Source organism: Nicotiana tabacum, chromosome 1, assembly GCF_000715075.1.
Source record: "Nicotiana tabacum cultivar K326 chromosome 1, ASM71507v2, whole genome shotgun sequence".
NCBI lineage: Eukaryota > Viridiplantae > Streptophyta > Magnoliopsida > Solanales > Solanaceae > Nicotiana > Nicotiana tabacum.
This window is the reverse complement of record NC_134080.1, coordinates 183,091,522-183,112,127: the sequence shown is the minus strand read 5'-3', so window position 1 is coordinate 183,112,127 and position 20,606 is coordinate 183,091,522.

Genomic DNA, 20,606 nt, shown 5'->3' with positions numbered 1-20,606 from the left:
TAGTGACCTTAGCTGGTGGTACTGGTGGTCGTCTATCCTGCCCGGTAGCACGTGTCCTCACCATCTGTGAGAGAATGGGATAACAGAAGTTTAGTACTAGGATCAACAGATTTGCACGACAAGAATTTCAAGAATATAAAGTTTTTCCTAAAGGTTCTGCGGCCTCCCGAGGATAAGTACAGACGTCTTCATACCAATCCGCGAGACTCTACTAAACTGAATCCTCACTCGTGAGACCTATGTAACCTAGGCTCTGATACCAACTTGTCACGACCCCAAATACCCGATCGTGATGACACCTATCACATTACTAGGCAAGCCAACCCAAACATTAATCACAACCCTTTTTCTTTTATAAAACAATGTTCTAACACGATTTAAATCTCAATTTTTCATAAGAAATGTATAAAACAACTAAAAATGTGCGGAATCACTAAAACAGTAAACCAACACAGCCCAAACATCTGGTGTCACGAGTCTAGAGCCTCTAAATATACAACCGACTGTCTAATACATCATAAGTCTAAAATACAGAAAAGAATAAGATAGAAAGGAGGAAAGCAGGGTTACGGATGCCATGCAGCTACCTTGCAGTCTCCGGCAAACTCTGATAATGCTGAGGACCCTCACTCTGCCGCTCGGGCACCTGAATCTGCACACAAGGTGTAGGGAGTAAAAATCACATCAACGAAATCCTTATCCTCACACGAGTTCATACATACCAGGAATACCAAAATCCGATCACAAATGGCCCCTCAAATCCCTAGATTAAAATCTCAAGTTTCCAAGCCCTAACTCCCCAATTTAGGCTTCAAATTCCCCAAATTTCATGTTTAATTAGGTAGAAATCAAAATAGGATCGAGTACTAACTCCAAAATTCTTACCTCTAACAAGTTCTCCTTGATTCTCTCTTCAATCTCTCTCAAAAAGCTTCAAAACCTAGTAACAATGGTGAACTTAGGCAAAAACTCGCGAAAAATGGCCTTTTAAACATTCTGCCCAGCGATCAGAAGTCCTTCTTCGAGAATGCGATCAAAGCCTCGCGTTCGCGAAGCACAAAAATTCCATTGACCAAAATTTTCCTATGCGAATGCGACCTCATCATCGCGAACATGATGCCTCAGCCTCACCAACCATCGCGGATGCGGTCAGGCATTTCGCAAACGCGATGCTTCCCATTTCGACCCTTTGCAAATGTGGGAACCCTTGCGAACTCGAAGGCCAAATATGACGCCTCCCTTCCTGACCCTTCAGGAACGTGAGGGTCCACTCGCGAATGCGAAGAACAAAAATGCCTGCAACAGCTGAAACCAAAATCTGCAGCTTTTCTTTAACTTATAATGGTCTGTTCAACCCTCCGATACTCACCCGAGGCCCACAGGATCCCAACCATACATGAAAACATATCCCATAACCTTATTCAAACTTGTTCCAACCTACGGAATGCCCAAAACAACATCAAAACACCAAAATTACATCGGATTCAAGCCTAAGAATTCCAAAAACTTCTAAATTCCGCGTTTGATCAAAAACCCAAACAAACCACGTCCGAATGACTTGAAATTTTGCACACACATCCCAAATGACACAAAAAAACTACTGTAGCTCTCGGAATTCCATTCTGATCCCTATATCAAAATCTTACCTATCAATCAGAAAGCGCCAAAAATCCAATTTCGCCAATTCAAGCCTAAATCTACTCCGGACCTCCAAATTAAAACACATTCCGATCACGCTCCTAAGTCCCAAATCATCTCCCGAAGCTATCCGAACCATCAGAACTTACAATCGAGCCCTCTAACACATAAGTCAACATTCGGTTGACTTTTCCAACTTAAGCTTCCTCAAAAGAGACTAAGTGTCTCAAACCTAGCCAAAACTTCTCCGAACCCGAATCGATTAACCTGATGACATGAAATACAACTGAACAAAGAAATAAGAAGTAGAAATGGGGGAAACAAAGCGGTAACTCATGAGACAACTGGCCAAGTCGTGACCCTTCCCCCCGATACCGACTTTACCTCCTAGTGAGATGCAGGATGCTCAGAAGAAAGAACCTTTCGATGTGGGGGCGCTCACCGAAGATAAAGATGTGTTTGAAGGGCCTTTGGCTGCGCCTAAGAAAAACCTTGATCTTGATGCCTCACTTATTTTCAGTGAGATGGATAGGCTTTGTGAGCAGGTAACCTTTTGCAAATTCTACTCGGCATCCCGCTCATCGTCTTTCTAACTTTGTTTCTTTCACGGTTCTAGGCCAAGGTGCTTTATAATCAAACCTGTGGCTGTTTTCAAGCCGAGTTGACTCCCTACGAGTGTGAGTGCAGGAAGCTCACCTCGAAGGCCGATGAGCTTAGTGCTCTTTTCAGTAGGAAGGAGAAGGAACTCCGTGACCTTCGGGATTGTTTGGAGGCGGAGTACCATGAAAAGACTCATCTTACTGAGCAGGTTATATAGTTTCGTTTGCTTTTGCCTAAATGTTTACCTGATTTCAACGTTTTAACACCTTTGGGATGATCTATGCAGCTCGAGAAGAAGGATGTCCTTATGAGGGAGGAGCTCCAAGGTAGAGACTCCAAAATTCTCGAACTCAAACGGTACGTGAGTAAGATAGCTTTCGAGAGAGATACCCTCCATAGGAAGGTGGTCTTATTTGGGCATCAACTTCATGATGTGCGGTCGGAGGGCAATAAGTATAAAGATCTTCATACCGAGTTGGTTGCTACGCTATCTAGGATCGTAGCTAAAGCTGGGGTGCTCGTATTCTCGCACAAAGAGGGTTCTGTTGCTGCAAATGCTCAAGCCAGGAGAGTGCCCAAAGGGGCCAAGCTGCAATTGACTCGAGCCATGGAACATGCTCAGTTAGAATCTCGGAGGCGGACTCTCGACGATATACATGCAGGGGGCATTGATCTGTCTGCCGAGCTCGAGAGGGTGAAGACCCTAGAGGAGAAGGCTGTGGCCCTGCCTGCTTCTAAGAGTGAGTCGATCAGTGGCTTAGGAGATGATGAGGATGAAGGCGAAATCCCTAAAGATGAATAGGCCATTGAAGATCCTAGGACCGCGGCCGAAGCCGTTGGGGGCACAACCTCCGAGGGAGCCGTCGAAGGCACAGGCCCGGTGGTAGATTAGGGTTTTATTTGTTCTCTCCCTTGCAAGGGCTTTATAGTCCTTGTGAATGTACCCGTGTGAGCAATATATATAAATAGCCTTTCGTTTCTCATTATTTCTCGTTTTTCCTTTGCTTCGACAATTGGTCCGAAATTTGGACTTTAGATTAAACCCTTGGGTTCTTGCCACTGCTGGGCGATTTCTGACGATCGACAGTTGACTATTTGGGATTTAGTCCCCGAGTCAAGCTCTTGACTCGATTTTATCGACCTTTAGGTCTAGAAATTGTCCCTGAAATTATTTGGGTCGGCCGTTGGGTTGGTGTGACTTCTAGTCAGCCCTGAGGCTCTTTTAAGCTGGCAATAATGGTTTTTACGCATAGGGTCGGTACGACCTTTAATTTTAGCTGGCGATAGTGGCTCTTAGCCCCTCGGGAAAAGTATTATTCATATATATATTTAGCCCCTCGGTCAAGCCTCTCGGTTACTCGTGACTCAACTCTCATCAATTAGTGCTCACACTCAGCACTCACGCTCAATATGTACCTTATAATAACCGATGCGGCGTGCAGCTCGATCTATAAATATATAGTTGACTGCACTCACTGGGGGTGTGCAGACTCTAGTGGGGCTCCTACAACCCAAGAGCAATATCGTTGAAGCATGCAGCCCGATCCAACATATCACTGCGGCGTGCAGCCCAATCCATATATCGCAGTAGGGTGCAGCCCGATCCATATACATGTATATATAGCTGCGGCGTATAGCTCGATTCATAATTATATAATCCTTACCAACAGGCCCTCGGCCTCTCTCAGTAAACAACCTCATAAGCCACTCAGGTATTTCAGTGAAATATCAGGGAACTCAACCCAAACAACTTTCATATACTTAAAAATAGAGTAATAAAGCTGAATCAGACAATAAACAGTAAAAATCATGACTGAGGATATTCTTTCGAATCAAAACAGTGTGTGGATGTAGAAAAATACCCCTAAGGGTCAAAACAGTACGACACAAGGCCCCAAACCTGGCATTCAGCCCAAGTTTTATTTCTAAACACATAGATTTCATATAGAGTTTATCAAAATATGCAACTTTACAGTTGCCACGGGACGGACTAAGTCACAATCCCTACCGGTGCATGCCCACACGCCCGTCACCTAGTATGTGCGTCACCTCATGTTTATCGTGAAAATGGTAATAACAATTAAATTTGTTAATGGGACTCTAAAAATACGTGATCTATTTTTATGCTAGTTGTTAAAGCAGTTGATGCTAGATATGTTAAGCTTAACGGCGAAATACAAACTAAAGCAGAGTTATAATCAAACTAAGAGGGTAGCTATGCGGGCCTCAGACTGACCTCGAGGGACCTCGAGGTCGATGCCTGGGCTCGGGCTCGAGCTATCAGGGGTAATCGGGGAAGGGATAACAGTTAGGATATAATCAAGGGAGGCTCTATATGGCCAATAACAAGCAATACATGAAGAACAAATATGAGAATAATAAGCAATAACGTCGGGAAAATATGTTAGAGAGAAAAGACAGAGAGTTGTTATATTTCTTGCAGAATAGTTGGAGCAACAACAATCCCTTACAAAATGATGAGGATCTTCTTTATATAGGAGGGGAAATCCAACATAGTACAAAAATGCATTAATTATAAAGGTATGGAGATGGGACGGCTGGATGCGACACCTTGATACAGGCTCCGGGTAGACCGGCTTTGTCAGACTTAGCCGCGTGCCCAGGGAATCCCTTATTTTACTCTAGACTCGATCAATATTCTCTTTGGGTCAGACCTTGACGAGCTTCGAAGGAGGGAACTCGGTCACAGCTTCGCGTCCTCGAGGTGTTCTTCTGAAGTGACTTAACAACAAGAAATTGGACCCTCTAATTTTGCTGTATACAGATAGTCTCCGTATTTCCTAGAATGAAGTGATAGGAAACGATTCTGATACCTGACTCCCCAGGCTTCCCGTGACGATGTCATGCTGATGACGCAACTGATGGCGTGAGCTTTCACGATAACTGGGACATCCCATGGAATTGTCTTTTCGATGCCATTCAATGCGCTGTCGATTCCCGTTCTCCAAAGTGATGTTGCGCTCCCTTTTCCTCGCGAAATCGGGCTTATTACATTTGGAGGGCAACTCGTTCCATTTAGGAACTTGGTTTAGCATTTTTGAAGAGTTGCCACCTAATGATTTGAGGTGCATTAGGACACCAATGAGGTTCAATTCTAAGTTTGTTTGGATAACCAGAGATTGGGTAAGAGCTTGAAATTATCCCGAGGGGAAGGTGTTAGGCACCCCTCAAGATCCACTAGTGTGGTTCTCAGCCAGCCAGTTTATTGTGAATTTGACAAATATACAAGTACGGGCTCAGATATTAGGAGATTTAAACACATAAAAAGAAAGAACAATTAAAAAAGAGTAAAAAGAGTTTGCTAATAAAAGGAAGGGGGGTCCTAGGTTTATATTTAATATGGATCACGTCAATGCAATACCCGATAATCACTCCTCAAAAGAGGGGTTACACATGGCATTAGCGCACCGGTCATCATATCCATGTCTACCCTTCCTACCCCGCTAAGGTATTAGAGCGCGGATTGGTCTGGATTACTATTGTATGCTATTACCCATCCTATTCCTATCAGTCCCGGAGGCACTTAGGACTACTTGTCTTAAAGGGTGGGATATTAGGCTAATTGGTTTCAAAGGATAAAAGTCTAAGACGACATAAGAACACATATAACATTGCACATTAGGGGAAAGCATGCAAGCAAATAAAGGATCGGGTATGCCTCCTCAAACAAAGGACATAATAGCGTGACTTGCACATACTATTTAGGTCTGATTAAAAATACTAAAGACAAGGGGAGTTTGATTATTGAAGAAGACTTGTTTATTTCATAACTCAAATAAGAAGTTCGAATCAGGCCTGCCTCCTGGTTGTAGCGATTAACAAAAAAAAGCGGGTTCAATTTTACAGCTATTACTCTAAGGCTTGACTAAGTGTTTAGACGGGGTCCTATAGGCATGATATCTACTTAATTCAGAAGGTGGTGAAATAGTGATAACTCAAAACGAATTGCTTGAAATCCTATAGGCATGCTTGTTAAACCTTGTTAAAATAAGGGAGTTAGGTTATTAAAAGAGGTTCAGAATAGACGAATTTTAAATTTGACTTGTTTAGTTTCTGCAGATGACAGTATCCACTATCGTTGATTTTTACTCCTATGAACATGATATCTAGGATTACTGATTTTAGACCCTTATAGACATAATTGCTGATTTTAACCCTAGTATCTGAATATGTCAAACCCCTATAGGCATAATATCTAGTAGACAATGGAAATAGGCAGGTCTTTACTGGGAATTCCTATAAGCATGATTTTTATACATTATACTGATTTTAATATGATACTGGGTTATAACCAATTGGGCCCGAAAAACATGATATCTAAACGGTGACTAACGCGCAGAATTTTAGATAATTCCTATAGGCAGGTTATCTAGATGTAAAAAAGCAGGATTCAACGTAAGTCCTATAGATATGGTTTCTAAATGTGATGTGAATATGCAGAATTAAAAGCAGTCCTAAAGGCATGTTTTGTAAGTGCGAATTGAACATATAGAAAATGCAGTCCTATAGGCATGTTTTCTACCCTTAAGCATGCATAATTACCCAACCCTTTTCACTAGCCAGCCCCAAATGTTCATTACAAATTATTACAAACCAGGAATACTGAATTACATCATAAAAGTACAAAGAAAAGTTACAACCAGAGGAAGCCTGATTCTTGACTTCTTCTCTGAGTTATGGAATAAACCACCTCAAAATGCCATTTATCCAAAGCCTTTCTCAGACTTGAGTGTGTCAGAGTTCCCTAAGGGCCTCAATAGGACCCTGGGCAGTGCTCACACCTAAGTTACATAACCAGAATAGAGATAGGTGCAGTGTGGAAATGTCAGCCCTCAAAGTGTAGAAACTGAGCTTTAGGAGCTGAGGGAATAAAGGAGAGGGGAAGGATGATGGGAGACAACCATTAACATTTCAGGGAGTCAATAACTTCACACAAAGGGGCAGGGGATTGGGAATCCATTGCAAGGAGCCTATACACTTAGGCATGGATTAACTTTGGGCATGCACAACAATAGGAAGTGCTGACATGCCTGTAAATCAACCAAAACACACAACGTATAAGAGAAACATGGAGGTTATGATCCTAAGAGGATCAAGTTTGGGTCATGCACAACAATTTCCAATGTTGTCATGCCCCAAAACAACCACAAATATTAAACACATTGGGGTAGGGATTCAGAATTCATAAGTCATAATAAGTAATGGCAAAACATTAATTCAGACTAAGAAAGGGGTAGATTAAAACATGCTTAATAATAGTACTGAATTAAATACAAACGGTAGACAAACAAGGATGCAAGAGACAGTAAATAAGCATGTTGTTGTTGGTGCAGAAAACTTAATTAGAACATACCAGTAAGAAATACAAATGCAGAAAATAAGAAAATTTCCCAACAGCCTAGCCTTGGCTTTCAGCTGGCTAGGTAAGGTAGCAATATAGTAGTAGGAGAGAATAGAGAGAGGTTTAGTATAGTGTGTGTTTGAACTCAAGTGTTTATGCCTTGTGTTCGTGTCTTTGAAAGAGAAGAAGTACAGGGTATTTATACTTTTTGAAAACGAGTAATATAGAGGTAATAAGCTACAAACATGGAAACAATCATGATTCAGAATCAATTATACAAGTGATTCCCTTTAATTAAGGGATCACTTGCTTAACGGGCATTGACAGGTTCAAAACAAGGAAAGAAATCAATATGTCAGCAGGCTGACAGTTTCCATAAGAGAAGTAGCAAAACATTAAGCAAACAATAGAGTCTAGGTACAGAAATACTCTAATTTTGGAAAGGATTCAGTAAGGCAAAACAGAAAAAGAAATCAGTTAACCTTAACAGGCGGGTGAAATCAGAATTTCAGAAAGGAAAAGTTTGAAATCAGTCACAAGTTTGAAAATCAGTCAAAGAAGGAGACTCAACATATAAATAGGGTGCATAAACATTACACATGCGAGGCCAAACCTGTTGGCAAAAGGAAAATAGTATACAATAGTAGCACAAAAAGAAAATTCAATGGATAGCAACACTCGAAGCATGATAGTCAATTGAATCAGTAGTGAAGAAACATAGAATATCAAAAGCATGCGAAGGTCTCGCAGTAGCAGGTGAGGAAAACCCCTTTTGAAAAATTAGGGTTTCGAGCATACTTGAGTTCAAGAGGAAATAGGAACCTAGAATCAAAAGGATCACACAAAGGAATAGAGGTTTCGAAGTAAAGAACTTCAAATTGAGCCTTGTACTTAAACTAATAGTCTCAGATCCAAAGCAATAGGGTTTTCAACAATAGAAGAATTTTAAAAGATGGATAAACAAACAAATCAGACAAAACTCAAGCAAACCAACATTAGTCTAATAAACAGTTCAAAAGGAATTAAGACTTTTAACCTGCAAACTCAGGCAGAAGAATAATACGAGCAAACACAGCAAAACATGTCAAAATCAAAGAAAAGTTTTTGAAATAACTTAACAGAACCCTAATTGAAAAGATAAGAAGTTTTGAAAGCAGAGTTTTAAAAGAAACTTCGAGAAAAGCGCATAAAAGTTGAGAGCAAACATAGATCTGAAACGGATCTAAGAGAAATCGAAAGAACCTTAGAAGTTAGGGTTTCAGAAGAACCCCAAATGATGAGAAAGGCTTTGAAAACCCTCGATCTAAGTAGGAGATTCAAAAGTGTCACTCAAATAGCCATGGCTAGCCTGGAGAAAGGTTAGAGACGACTGGAAAACAGTCATCGAGCAAATACCGGACAAAGCCCCTTCACGATTTGGTCATGAGACCATAGAATCGAACACGTAGAAGCCTTGGGAGGTGGATACAGGTCTCCGATGACCTCGGAAGCCATAGATTTGGGAGGTATTAGGGTTGTAGTTTGATGGCGGTGGCTAGGGTTTGAGAAGATTTGAGAGAGGATTGAGAGATAAGGGGGATTAAAAGGCGTCAGAGTTTGGAAATGAGGCTAGGGTTGGGGGTCGAATTAAAAAGGAAAGAAATCGTGATGGTCGTTGATCTTTTAGATCAACGGTCAGGATTTAGCGGGTCTTGAGTCAGGTAGGTGGATTTAGGGCTTGGGTCAGTTCAGATGGCAATTGGGTTGGGTAATTGGTTTTAAATTGGGGGTCCAATTCAGGCTGTAATTGAAATGCAATTGGGGCTAGATTTTAAATAGCCACTTTTCCCTTATTTATTTTATAAAGAATAGCAAATTAATTTCTGAAAACAAATTGAAGGTACTAAAATAATTTGTAATACATAATTATCAATTTAAAGATACTGGACTTAATTTCTTTATAAATATAAACGCAATCAAATCTAAAAGAGGCTAATACTGCAATTATATGCAATTTAGCTTTAAAAATACCAAATGACTTTGTAAAAATATGCAAAAATTATATTAGCTATGTTTTAGTATTAATATAAGAATCCAATATATGAATCATCAAAAATAATAATTTTGGAAATTATTATTGGATTTTAGGGATGAAAAATAAGGAAATAAATTGGTTTAAAACCTTTTAAAAATTAAGGAAAACTAATATACTTATATATGCATACATATGATATTTTGAAATTATTTTGCATATTAGAAAATATATATAGGGAAAAATTGGGTATCAACAGCTGCCCCTCTTTACCCGGGAAGGATGAAAGAGTTGTCGGGTAAAGATATGATGGCCAATTTTGACCGAGTGAGACGGTTCGAAGAAGTTTAGGTCGTGCCCTGGCTTCTGAGCTACCTACATATCCCTGGTTTTATAGGAACCATGCCATATGTAGTTCAGAATCCGTCGGCAGAGTATGCCGATGGAGACTTCCAAGAACGGATGCAATATCTAGGATGGGGTGAATGGTTAAGGTCTGATAGGTTTGCGGGAACCGGAGCAGAATCTCTCCCGCTGAGATGGCCATTTGCTCGCTGGTTTACCTGCAATAAGCAATACAAGCATATATTGTGCATAAATTTAAACATGATGCAATTTCCTGTCGGACCATGAGGATTGTCTTCGGACGGTTAGGATGACGTCTTTAGACCATGATGTCCAGGGCCATGAAGCGTATAATAAAGGATTCGTAGGCTATGAAATGATGCTCTCCGTCTATAAGGATGGTGCCTCCGAACCATGATGCCTTTGAATGATGATATGCGAAACATTAAAAGGGGGTCCTCAGGCCATGACATGGCGTTCTCGGGCTATGAAAATGGTGCCTCCAAACAATGATGCCTTCGGATGGTTTGGCGATCTTTCAGCCCATGCAATGTAGTAGGCAGCGATCTTTCATCCATGCAAATATAGATAAGGTGGCGATCTTTTAGCCATGCAAATGGAGATAAGATGGCGATCTTTCAGTCGTGCAAACGTAGATAAGGCGGCGATCTTTCAGCCGTGCAAATGTAGATAAGGCAGCGATCTTTCAACCGTGCAAATGTATATAAGGCGGCGATCTTTCAGCCGTGAAAATGTAGATAAGGTGGCGATATTTCAGTCGTGCAATTGTAGATGAGGAGGCGATCTTTCAGCTATGCAAATGTAGATGAGGTGACGATCTTTCAGCCATGCAAATGTAGATAGGGTGGCGATCTTTCAGCCATGCAAATGTAGATAAGGTGGCGATCTTTCAGCCATGCAAATATAGATATGGCAACGATCTTTCAGCCAAACAAATGTAGATAACGCGGCGATCTTTCAATCGTGCAAATGTAGATAAGGCGATGATCTTTTAGCCATACAAATATAGATAATGCGGCGATCTTTCAGCCATGTAAATATAAATAAGGCGGTGATCTTTCAGCCATGCAAATATAGATAAGGGGCCGATCTTTCAGCCGTGCAAATGTAAATGAGGTGGCGATCTTTCAGCCATGCAAATGTAGATGAGGCGGCGATTTTTTAGCCGTGCAAATGTAGATAGGGTGACGATATTTCAGCTATGCAGATGCAAATGGAGGTAGAGCTTAACCTCAGAAGGCAAATTAGTATCCTTATGCATTGCAATGCAGAAATGCAGATGGAAACATCGTTTAGTCTTAACAGGCAGAATAGTAGCCATGTAAGAAATAAAAGGGCAATCGGTAATAGAGCTTTCTTAGCTGATAGCATGTTGTGATATAGTGACTGCTGGGGACATTGTGACATACGGAATATCACTAGCGTGTGTGGATAGCAAATGTTGGTAAGTGCGATAGTTCTAAGAGTTGTATTCATGAACAATGTTTGTCTTGTGAGTGTATAGTATGTCTGATGCTTTCGTAATCCCAGTGCCTGCATCTAAAAAAATCGTGAGTTTTGTAAAGAGGGAAGGTTAGTTCGTATCCCCGCTGGCTCTACTTGACCTGCTCGGCTTTGATCTGGTGATACTGTATGTATCATTGGGGTAGCATTGCTAAACAAGGCAATTTCAATAATAAACATGCATGATTTTGTAAAAAATACGATATAAATATACAATTAAGAAACGATTTTAGATGAACTGATGACTGTGATGTGGTTCAGGACATTGCAACCTCTTTTGCTATGGAATTTTGAGGGTCCTCCTCAAAATTCTGCCCCAGTTAATGGGTTGATGCTACTGACCGTTGCTTGTGACGATTGGCTGAAATTACTTCAGAATTTTGAGGGTCCTCCTCAAAATTCTTCCCTAGTTTCCGGTTGCGGGGGGAAATGGAAATTTTATTAAATTGTGACTGAACTCATAGGGCTGCCTACATATCCCCTCTTAAATAGGAATCAAGTCAGGCGTAGTTCAATTTACATCATATAAGGAAAGCATAAAGATTACACATAGTAACGTTTGACCGCATCTGAATTGATCGGCTTTGGCCAGACTTCTCCATCTATTTCTACAAGTATGAGGGCTCCTCCTGTCAAAACCCAGTGAACCATGTATGGACCCTTCCAGTTGGGAGAGAACTTCCCTTTGGCTTCATCTTGATGCGTAAAAATTCTACTCAACACCAGCTGTCCCGGTGTGAACTATCTTGGTTTGACTCTTTTGTTGAAGGCTCTGGACATTCTGTTCTGATAGAGTTGACCATGGCAGACTGCATTCATTCTCTTTCCGTCTATAAGGGCTAGTTGCTCATAACGACTTTTCACCCACTCTGCGTTGTCAAGCTCAGCTTCTTGTATGATCCTTAGGGAAGTAATTTCTACCTCAATGGGAATGACAGCCTCTGTACCGTAAACCAGCATATAGGGGGTTGCTCTGGCTGATGTGCGGACTGTGGTGCGATATCCCAATAAAGCAAATGATAACTTCTCCTGCCACTACTTATGCTTCTCTATCATTTTCCTTAATATCTTCTTGATATTCTTGTTGGCGGCTTCTACGGCTCCATTCATCTGAGGCATGTAGGCTATAGAATTCTTGTGTCTGATCTTGAAAGTTTCACACATAGCTTTCATCAAGTCACTGTTGAGATTGGAGCCATTATCAGTAATGATTGACTCTGGAATACCGACTCGACAAACAATGCGGTCGCGTACAAAGTCCGCCACGACTTTCTTGGTTACTACTCTATAAGATGTTACTTCGACCCATTTGGTGAAATAGTCGATTTCTACTAGGATAAATCTATGCCCGTTGGAAGCGGCAGGCTCAATTGGTCCAATGACATCCATTCTCCAGGCGACGAACGACCATGGTGAGCTTGTTGCATTGAGCTCATTTGGAGGTACCTTTATCATGTCTGCATGTATTTGACAGCGGTGGCATTTCCGGACATACTGGATGCAGTATGTTTCCTTAGTCATCCAAAAGTAACTAGCTCGGACTATCTTCTTTGCTAAGACAAAACCATTCATATGGAGACCGTAGGTCCCAACGTGAAATTCCTCTAGTAGCCTGGATGCTTCTTTTGCATCGACACACCTTAGTAACCCCAAATTAGGAGTCCTCCTATACAGGATTCCTCCGCTGTGAAAGAAGTTGTTGGACAACCTCCAAAGTGTGTGTTTCTGAGTAGGATTTTCAAGTTCTAGGTGTTCGCCTTTTGCAAAATATTCCTTGATATCATGAAACCGGGGCTTTCTTTTTGCTTCTTCTTCAACATGGGCACAATAAGCTGCTGATCATGGATCTTTACTGGAATGGGATCAATGAAGTTTTTGTCCGGATGCTGTATCATAGATGTCAGGGTAGCCAATGCATCGGCGAACTCATTCTGGATTCTGGGAACATGTTGGAATTCTGTCTTTGTGAACCTCTTTCTCAATTCCTGTACATGATGCAAATACGGGAGTATCTTGGAGTTCTTGGCTGCCCATTTTTCTCAGACCTGATGTATAAGTAGGTCCAAATCTCCAATCACTAGCAACTCTTGAATGTTCATGTCAATGGCCATTTTGAGCCCTAGGATGCAGGCTTCATACTCGGCCATGTTGTTGGTGCACGGGAACCTGAGTTTGGCGGACACCGGATAATGCTGACCAGTTTCTGAAACTAGGACTGCTCTTATGCCAACTCCTTTGAAACTTGTTACTCTATCAAAAAACAATCTCCAACCATTATAAGATTCTGCAATGTCCTCTCCTATGAACGATACCTCTTCATCAGGAAAATATGTTTTTAGGGGTTCATATTCTCCATCCATCGGATTTTCAGCAAGGTGATATGCCAATGCCTGTCCCTTTAGCACTTTCTAAGTTACGTAAACAATGTCGAACTCACTCAATAGGATTTTCCACTTGGCTAGTTTGCTAGTAGGCATGGGCTTCTGAAAGATGTACTTCAAAGGATCCATCTTTGATATAAGATTTGTAGTATAGGCACAGAAGTAATGCCTCAGCTTTTGAGCTACCCAAGTCAAAGCACAATAGGTGCACTCTAACAGAGAATACCGAGCCTCGTACGGGGTGAACTTCTTACTGAGGTAATAAATGGCTTGCTCCTTCCTCTCTGTTTCATCATGCTGCCCCAGAACGCAGCCGAAAGCTCCATCCAATACTGCGAGGTAGAGTAATCGGGGTCTACCTGGCTCAGGCGGGACTAAGACTGGTGGTGTTGACAGGTATTCCTTGATTCTGTCGAAAGACTTTTGGCAATCATCAGTCCATTTGGTAGCAACGACCTTATTCAACATCTTAAAGATTGGTTCACAAATAACTGTAGACTGTGCTATGAATTGGCTGATATAGTAAAGTCTCCCCAAGAAACTCATCACATCTTTCTTGTTCTTTGGCGGTGGTAGTTCTTGAATGGCTTTGACCTTCGACGGATCCAATTTTATTCCTCGGCGACTCACAATAAACCCCATTAATTTTCCAGTGGAACCCCAAATGCGCACTTTGCGGGATTCAGTTTTAGGGTGTACCTCCGTAATCTATTGAAGAATTTCTTCAAATCTTCCCTGTGATCAGTGGCCTTCTTGGACTTGATGATAACATCATCCATATATACCTCTATCTCCTTGTGTTTCATATCATGGAAAATGGTAGTCATGACCCTCATTTAGGTGGCCCCAGCATTCTTTAGCCAAAACGGCATCATCTTGTAATAGTACATCTCCCATGGTGTAATGAAAGCTATTTTCTCAACATCTTCTCCATCCATCCAGATCTGGTGATAACTAGTGAAACAGTCTACAAATGATTGAAACTTGTGCTTGGCGCAATTGTCAATCAGGATGTGTATATTCGACAAAGGGAAGTTATCTTTCGAACTGGCCCGGTTGAGATCCCGGTAGTCGACACAGACTCTAACCTTCCCATCCTTCTTTGGTACAAGTATAATGTTGGCTAACCATGTCAGGTATTCTACTACCCTGATAACCTTAGCTTTAACCTGCTTAGTGACTTCTTCCTTGCTTTTCAGACTCATATCAGGCTTGAACTTTCTGGGCTTTTGCTTTACTAGAGGACATGTTGGATCGGTTTGCAGTTTGTGAGCCACAATAAATGTACTCAAACCAGTCATGTCATCATACGATCAGGCGAATATGTCCTCATATTCTCTTAGAAAATCTATGTATTCCTTCTTTTCTGATGGCGATAATTGGACGCTGATTCGTGTTTCTTTGACGTTTTCTGCATCTCCCAGGTTAACAACCTCGGTATCGTCCAGGTTGGACTTGGGTCTGTTTTCAAAATTCTCAACTTCTTTAACCATCCCCTCTCGTATGTCATCTTCCTCTGAATCTATGTCCGTTTGTTGCATTGTCTTGTTGCATGTCACAGTCATTGGTTCATCAAGATAAGTAATAGTAATACTGTATAAGTAAAGTAATGAGAGAAAAATAATGATGAGTGTCGAATCATAAGGAAAGTTTAAATGCTTTGATAAATTGCGTAACTATTTTGGAACATTGGAGATCTTATTGCGGAAATTAAAAATGCGAAAAGAAAATCATTTAATAAATAAAAATAGTGCATGATGCTTGTTTTAGCCTTGCTACCCGAGGCTCGTCGGGCTCTGGTTGTTCTGATAGTCCAGTTATTGAGGCGTGCTCCTCTGCTTACAGCCTATATGGAAGGGCCTTCCTCTCCCTCCTCTTCGAGAACAACACAACAGTCCATGTCATTGTTTTCTAGGAACAAGTTCTTTACTGCTACGAGTGCTTCCTCTTCATCTGACCCATTAATAATATCGGCCGATTGGAAAGTCTGCTCCAAATGTGGTATTTGATGCTCCAGCGGATAATAAGGACCGTTTCATGGTGGCGACCAGTTGTTGAATTCTTCCCAAGTGTACTCATATCCTAGACCGAAAGTGGTGCCATATTTCTTGAGTTTTATGGGCTTAGTGATTCCTTGGAGGTTCTTGCCGAGCCCCTTGCCAGGTTCGTACCCACTCTAATTTAGTATGCTCTTGATCTTGTTATCCTACCATCTGTCTTTGTCAACAACATTTACCCATTCGATGTGATGGTAAGTTTCTCCACCTAGCTTCTTTCTTCCCTCGATTGACGGAATGGTCTGACAACTCTATATAGGGTTGCTATCGTCGCCGTGAATGATCACATCCTGGTGATTCCATTCAAACTTTACCGCATGATGCAGTGTTGATGTTACGTCCCCAGCAGCGTGAATCCATGGTCGTCCCAATAGCAGATTGTAAGATGCTGGCACGTCTATCACTTGGAAATCAACATCGACCCAAGTTGGACCCATTTGCAAACACAGACTAATCTCCCCAATGGTGGACCTTTGAGAGCCGTCGAAAGCTTTTACATTGATAGCTCCGTCCTTTATTTCATGCAATCCCTTACCCAATTTCTTAAGTGTTACCAGCAGACAAATGTTGAGGCTGGACCCTCCATCGATCAGGATTCTGGTTATAAAATAGTCTTCACATTGCACGGTGATGTGCAGTGTCTTGTTGTGACCCAACCCTTCAGGTGGCAGCTCATCCTCATGAAAAGTAATCTTATGGCTTTCCAATACCTGTCCTACCATGTTAGCCATTTCCCCGCCAGTGATGTTGCTTGGCTTGTATCTTTCTCCAAAGATCGTCTGGACCTGTCTCAATGATGGGTGACCGATTAGAGGCATGTTTGCTTGACTCGACTAGATGCTCAAGGGTATAGACTCTACCCGTTCTTGTCATACCCTGTGCTGCAATAGTCTCTTCAAACCTAACCTTGCCTTTCCTCCTTGCCTTGGTTGTATAATCCCAAGGTACTGCCTTTGTATGGAATGGTGTCATGGCCGGCATCGCCACTTGGATCGGTGTGGCTATCTTTATTCCAAACAGAGCCTGTACTTTGGGTGGTAAAACTGCAACTTCAAACGATGTAGGTGCATTTGTTGGAGACACGAATTCGACCTCAATTGAAGCTAGTGTTTTTGCAGATGACGTTGCTTCAAACTCAAGTGGCACGGACATGTTTACCTCAGCGTCCCCAGAGGGGTGAATCTGGACTACGATCAGATTGAGAATAACTATTGGCTTCTTTGGGTCATCACCTTCTGCAATCAACCTAATTGATCCCTCGGGATCCCAATCATCCACTATTTCAATCATGTGGATGCCTCTACCCTTATGGTCTGACAGAGGATTATTGCGGACATTTGGAGCAGGTTCCTTTGCCACAATAATCTTGTTATCAATTAAAGTTTGGATCTTATTTTTTAGAGAACAACATTCGTCAATGGTGTGTCCCTTCATGCCGGAATGGTATGCACAAGATTTGTTTGGGTTAACCCACTGAGAAGGGTTCTCAAGGGTTGCAGTAGGGATAGGGATGACATAACCAACAGCTTTGAGTTTTTCGTACAACTAGTCAATGAGTTCAGCAATGGCTGTATATTGTTTCGGAGGTCTACGATCAAAATTTGGTCGAGGTCTAGGAAAGTTTTGGTGTGTAGGAGGGGATTGATAGTGGGATGGTTGAGCATTGTAGGCTTGGTAAACATGTGTGGGTTGGGAATATCTAGGTGAAGTAGGATGATATGTGGGAAGTGGAGGTGATTGATAAGTGGGTGGTGGAGTTTGGTAGGAGGGTGAAGGTGCTTGGTAGTTCGGAGTTGGTTGAAATGTGAGTGGAGGTGTTGGGTAAATTTGGTATTTGACCGGAGATTCGGCTCTCTGTGCAATCATTATGGCTCCTACGTCCCTTTTCTTGGACACACCACCGGACTGTAAGGCCTTATTTGTAGCTTGCAAGGCCTCGAAGTTTGTAACCATACCGCTTTTGATGCCCTCTTCAATCCTTTCACCCAGCTTGATAATATCGGAAAATTTGTGGATCTCAATCATCATTAATCTTTTATAATACTACGGGTCCTGAGCCCGAACAAAGAATTTGTTCATTTGTTCCTCCTCTAAGGCAGGTTTGACCTTAGCAGCTTTGAACCTCTAGCGAGTAGCATACTCGCAGAATGTTTCTGTAGGCTTCTTATTTAGATTTTGAATATAAAACACATGTGGAACATTCTCTGTGTTGAACCTGAACCTATCCATAAATTTGGACGCCATACCTACCTAGGTCGACCACTTCTTCGGATCTTGGCTAATGTACCAGGACAAAGCATCTCCTTTCAAGCTTCTCATGAAAAGCTTCATGCGGATTCTTTCGTCTTTTCCTACCCCAACCAGCTTGTCACAGTACATTCTCAAATGTACTTTTGGATCCCTTGTACCATCAAATATTTCAAACTTCGGAGGTTTGTACCCCTCGGGTAGTTTGACATTGGGCTGTATGCAAAGATCTTTGTAGTTCAACCCTTACATTCCCTTACTCCCTTCAACGCCTTGAATCCGGCTAGTCAATTTCTTAAGTTCTTCAGCCAGGCTCCAGATGAGCAAGTCTTTATCATCATACTCGGGTGTGCTTAATATGGGTTGGTAGACTGTGGTATAGTCTCCACATAGATAGGGGTGTTATGGTGGGCGTGAAAGTGGTCATTTGTGGAGTTTTGGGGTTCTGGAATGAGTAACGGGATGTTGTTTGAGGTATGGCAGGTGCTGCAGTGATGGTGAGGCGCGGGATGGTTTTGTTGCTTTGGTATATTCTGTGGAGGTGTGGGGTTCGGAGCATTTTGGAAATTGATATCTGGAGTGGTGAGAGAAAATGACAAATTTGCCAGATTCCGAACCTGATCGAGTTCTTCTTGGAATTTCAGTAGCTTTTGTTCGAGTTGAGATGCATTTTCCTTGGAAACCTGAGTATCATGACCATGAGTGACCTCTACTCATTCAGTTGAGTTCTCTTTTCTGGTGTTGTTTAAATCTTCCATCTTCCCTTTGTTCTTGTTTTTGACAGGACTAAGAGGAGGAGTGGGTGGAGGGCCCCTAGATCTCGTGGAATAAGATGATGTTGCCAGAGTGCACAAACTAATCTTTGGGGAGGGGAATAATAAAACAAAAGTAAAAACAAAAAGGTAACAAGTTAGTGAGGATCATAAAAATACTGCGATATTTAAACACATAGTGCGGAATGTAAAATGTGTCCTAATTTGGGAACCTTTTTGTGCTCGAGGTAGGCCTAGTGACAAATTAATTTGGAGAACTTAGAATGCTAAATGCCTTATTTTATTGATAGAAAATAAGACGAATCTCAAATCGATACTAAACAAATAGGAAATAAACGTCACTAATGGCTATTGGCCTTATTACATTTTATAAAGCGAAAAGACAAACTCCTATCTATTTGGTCCCAGAAGGACCTTCCTCAGGTTGAATGCTCTCATTAATCAAATCCTCCAGTTCCCGTAGGTTTACCAGTAAAAATGCCTTTGCCAGTTGTTCTCCTACGTTTCCCTCAATGTTTTGGTAGTTGGTGACTCTCTTCCTCACTTTTTCTTCCAACTCCAACAGACTGTATTCCAAATATTCCAACTTTTTGCTAGCTTTGGCGGCCCTCTCCTTCCACTCATTGATTTGGTCATTCAATGGAAGACTCTTCCACCAGTCTAGCAAGAGTGAGGGTGTACTAACCATACCGAAGCTGGGGACCTCGTTCTTCATTTTCTGCAAAACAAAAGGGTTAAGATCATACCCCTACCAGACTCGACTATTTAATATCAACAATTATCATGAAGCATTTTAGTTCTCCAAATAAATGCACAGAACGTGGTAGTGTCCGTTTGGGCTTAGGAAACCCAGTGGACTTTGATCAAGGCTATTTTAAATGGTCATTATGTGGACAACATAACTGACCCGGCTAGGTTTGACCATGATGCATGCACAACTTGAACAAAGTAAGGTTTCTATGGGGTTTTAGACTGGTACCCTTGAGCGGACAACTCAAGGGGGAAAGGCACGGACTCGTCGACTACACCGTTGATCGACTGATTTTACCGCAAATATGCCTTTTCCGGATTTAGGGGTAATAATATAGGAAGAACGCAACCACTCATTATAAGCGTTGCTGTGGTATTTTATTTGGCACGAGTGGAGTATGATATTGAGCATGATTATGCGATAATTAAAAGCATGTTGACATATATTTGCACATTAAAAAAGCAGTAAATACAGCAGTTTCATAATTTAAAGCAATAGTAAAGGAAAGAAACAAAGAAGACAAGTCATTTTTGCAGTTGAAAAGGAAATTGAATGCTTAAAGGAATTAAACAAGTAATTGCACATAAAGAGGTGTAAATTCACAATAACCGTTTGAAAATGGTAAAAGCCTAAATATCCCCAACAGAGTCGCCATGCTGTCGCGCCCCCTTTTCCTCGCAAAATTGGGCTTATGACATTTGGAGGGCAACTCGTTCCTTTTGGGAACTAGGTTTTGCATTTTTGAAGAGTAGCCACCTAATGATTTGTGGTTCATTAGGACACAAATGGGGTTCAATTCTAAGTTTGTTTGGATAATCAGAGATTGGGTAAGGGCTTGAAATTATCCCGAGGGGAAGGTGTTAGGTACCCCTCAGGATCCACTAGTGTGGTTCCCGGCCAGACAGTTTATTTTGAAT